The sequence below is a fragment of the Bidens hawaiensis genome, unplaced genomic scaffold (assembly GCF_021521415.1).
Source record: "Bidens hawaiensis isolate Kalapana, Puna unplaced genomic scaffold, B.hawaiensis_p1.1 tig00060897_1, whole genome shotgun sequence".
Lineage (NCBI taxonomy): Eukaryota > Viridiplantae > Streptophyta > Magnoliopsida > Asterales > Asteraceae > Bidens > Bidens hawaiensis.
The window spans coordinates 26,903-31,341 of record NW_027500956.1 but is presented as its reverse complement, the minus strand read 5'-3'; positions in this window follow the sequence as shown (position 1 = coordinate 31,341).

The following is a 4,439-nucleotide window of genomic DNA, read 5'->3' as shown; positions in this document are numbered from 1 at the left end:
CACGTCTGCCACTTATCTTAAAGATTCGGTATATAGCCAACAACAAACGGATTATCAGCTGGTCTGGTCCGCCTGCCTCGAACTATATCCGAATCATCATGCGCTCCAGGCGTTCGTTGGAAAGGTGAAAACCTTTAAACCTTAGAAGATATCCAAGATATCTTATTCGTGCACTCCAGGCGTTCATTGGAAAGGTGAAAACCGGCGTTCATTGGAAAGGTGAAAACCTTTAAACCTTAGATTATATCCAAGATATCTTATTCGTGCGCTCCAGGCATTCGTTGGAAAGGTGAAAACCTTTAAACCTTAGAAGATATCCAAGATATCTTATTCGTGTGTGAGGTGATCAGCCTCTGACTGTTGTGAAGATAACATATCCTTGGGATAACTGCAAAACACTAAGCTCTTAATGAGGGATGGGTGTTAGCCTGGCTAACACCCCTCCGATGCTTAAGTCAGTAAACTTGATAAAGAGATAATAAAGTTTAAATACGAAACAATGTAAAAGTAGATCAGGGAACATACCTTTATCCTAAGATGTTGAGGATATGAACATACCAGTTAAGGATACTAACAAAAATATGCCTTGAGATGGATAGCATTCCAAGCTCTTGGTATAGGGACTCCCTCCATGGTGATTAACCTGTAGGCCCTTTGCCTGCTTCTGAATCGATCAAGTAAGGACCTTCCCACTTTGGAGCTAACTTCCCATCTGCTGGGTTAGTGGTATTCTGAAATGCCTCTTTTAACACCATGTCCCCTACTTGGAATCTTCGGATTTGAATGTTCTTGTCGTAGGACTTGGCTATTCTTTGTTGATATGCTGTCATTCTGATCTTAGCTAGATCTCTGAGCTCATCAATAGTGTCTAATTCTTCAATAAGGCTTTGGTCTAGAGAACTTCTGTGGAGAGTCCGACTTCCTGTTGGTAGACTCGTGCTTCGGGATAACCAAACTTACATGAGACTTCTTGTCATCCTCTAGCCGAATGTATCTTAATGCCCTGTTTTTGACTTCATCAAGATTCCTACATGGAGTCATGACACGATCATCATAGAAGGATGAATCCTTCTTTAACCCCATCTTGAGAGCTTCAACAGCAGCCGCCATATCAAGGTTGGAGATATCCAAAGATTCCCTGCTAAATCTAGTTATGTAATCCCTTAGGGATTCATTATTATGTTGAATAATTTTATATAAATCACCTGTCATTTTCTCAAAAGATCTACTACAAAAAAATTTATTATTGAATAAGTTAATCAAATGAGCAAATGAAGTAATAGTGTTGGAAGGAATACTCAATAGCCATTTGAGAGCCGGTCCCGTCAGTGTTGAACCGAACCCCTTGCATAGGCAAGCTTCTTTGATGTCAATAGGGATGGGGTTGATCTCCATCCTTTCTCTATACTGAGCTACGTGTTCCTCAGGATCCGTAGTGCCATTGTATAGCTTCATGCTAGGCGTCCGGAACTTCTTGGGGATCTCCACGTCGCATATAGGCCATGTGAACCTGGATAATCTGTGACTGCCTACCGGAACTTCAGTTATGGGACGGATTATCCCAGGGATATTGGAAATCATATCCTTCATTTTCTACAATTCCCTGGCTATCTCAGGGGGTATTCCCTTATCCTGCACAGATCCACGGTTAGTGTATAAATTAGCATTAAGTAAACTGTTACCGAGATCGTAGTTAGGTCTCTGGTATCTTGAGGCTTGATGACTAGTTCCTCCATTGAGGGTATCCTCAAGATAAGGTGACGTCTGCATAGGGATGTCATCTCCAACATGTACTTCAGAGGACACCATTGGAGATCCTGACGAGAACATGCCGGCTGGCATGGTTGGCCGAGGCTGTATGTTGACGTAGTCCGGCCTCGTCGGTTTGGGTAACTCCAAGGATACCGGAGAACATATTCCCCAATATCCTGACTGCTGCTGAGGCGGGATCCTTGTTGGATGTATCCCTAATGATCCAGGATTCCGCAGGTTTGATGATCCTGGAGAATTAAAATCAAGAACCTTGGGCATGATTGGGGTGGTATCCTGCCTTGGCTTTTTCTTGATCCCTTCAATCTTCTTAAATAGCCTTGAGTTTGTCTTCTCTTGTTGCTCCATGTGAGTTTTGACCTGTTTCATCAAAGCAACAATATCATGGTTAGATATAACCGGATCTACCCGTGTAGATATTCCCGGGTACGGTGGAAGTTCTCCTCTGGGTTGAGTGTTCTTCTTCGGTACTGGTGAAGGTCCAGGATTGACACTTGAAGCAGCGGTGACCACCGGAGCAAAAACAGAACTGGTTTTTGGTTGTGAGGCCATGATAAAGGGAATGAAAGTGACTGAGAATGAAATGAATAGTTTTTGAAGGATTGAAGCATCGTTAGCCCCACGGTGGGCGCCAAATTGTTTTGGTCAAAAATTGACAAAGATGATTTCGTAACCAAATTAGTAAATGGGACTCGGTGCTTGCTTGAAATGAACGTGAAAGTGCTGGAACACAGAGATTTGCTGCGACGAAAAAACTCTTTATCCTGAGGATAACAAGAAAAAAACCCCGGGTGGTGAAAACTATCACCACCAGTTTATTAACAATCTAAAAGGTTACAAGTGGTGGAGCTCTTTCTCTTTCGGATCGTGTTACAAGTGATACTATTGCTAGAGTGTGAGAGTTGTGTTAAGTGTGTGTTTTGATCCAGAGATAGCTGCTCTATTTATACAAATAATTGTCTAACAAACATTCCTAAAATTCGGAAGATAATTGACTCCTTCCAATTAGCTGTTTGATTCCACGTTTCCTTTTTGAGCACGTGTTATTTGAAGTAATCCCTATAATTTTGGAGATAATAGACTCTTTCCTTATCAGCCGTTTGACCTTGTTGAGCACGTTCTTTGAGGTTGTTGGCGAGTAGTCCGAGTCATTAGGAGCACATGGGAACGTTTGTATGACCTGGTAAACATCAAAGAAAGGCGGTGGAATCGTTAGCACAATAATATATTAAGGATAACTATATCTTCGGAGGATACTATATCCTGGAGTTTTCTTGAACATATTGTTGCTTAGGATACTAAAAATCCGAGCCCTAAAACTTTATTGGGCTTGTCCCACGTTTCATTGGGCTCGTCCCCACGTTTTATTGGGCTTGTCCCCATGTTTTGTTGGGCTTGTCCCCAAGATAGTTGGATTTTAATCCAGCTTTTCTAACTATTATATTCTCTTTTGATGATTTGTTTTAACAGGTAAATATCTTAAAGAGAAAAGTTCTAAGGATAGAGAATCCTCTATCCTAGTGACACAAATTTAAAGCAGAAATCAAAAGAGTTATATTATTATAAGCAAGAGATGATCCGGGCTTCACCAACAAAACGTGGACCATCCACCCGGATCAGGCTACGTCAAAGTTATCATATGTCCATGCAGAAACAAAAGAGAAGAAAGGTGATTAAGGTTTCATCCCCAAAATAGAGGATCCCTCCACCCTAACCACCTTTCATAATTGTCTTAAGGATCATCGATCCTGAGGATTACAACTACTATTGTCCATACAAACCATCAACAAGAAAAACCATTAAAACATCATAAAAAAATAGGCTCCGGCCTTGTCTTCATATCCGTCATCGCCTATTATGCCAACTACTCCTTAGCCACATCACCATCACCTTCACCAGCCTCCTTGACCTCCAACGCATCATTCTTAACCCCGCTCGTCCCAGCATCCTCGGTCCCTGCATCCTCGCTCTCTTCACCAAAGCCAACCAATGCCTTCTCCTACATAGCCACATTCCAAGGGGACCTATCGAAGTTAGGATCCTCAGCCTCTCCAACCATCTTCATCCTGGCTGTTGAGTACCGCCTTACTAGCCCACACCTTGGCTTGCTCCATTACCTCAACCACCTGTTCCTAAGCTCGGATGCTCGCAAGGGCCAGCTTGCCCTCCAAAGCTTCTTTCTCCGCTTGAAGTGCTGCATTGAGCTTGTCTTTCAGGTTTATGCCAGCATGATATTTGGCCAATTCCTTTTCCGTGTTGGCCACGTTCTCATCATACAAGCTCTTGAAGCTGGCCACGGCCTACAGAGAGAAAGCGAGTTAATAAAATAGTCAAACCGTCTGTACTTGTGGACAAAGGATCGTTACCTCCGAAAGCTGATCGAACACATCCTGGGCAATGTGGACTTCCACGTCAGGGTCCCTTTTTCTCTTCATGCTGGCCTTGGAACGAGTAGTCATGGTTTTTGGAGGTGAAAGGCTAGAAATTTTCATGGGTTTCTTCTCAGAGGAGCGAGAAGAGATGAGGCTATCAACATCCTCCAATTGGAATTGACCCATCAAATTCTTGGAAGGTTTAGATGATGACTTCTGTGCACCTGCCAAAAAAAAAGATAAGTTTCGCATAGTCTAATGTTTTTCTTTTTTTTCATTGATAATCAATGAATCATT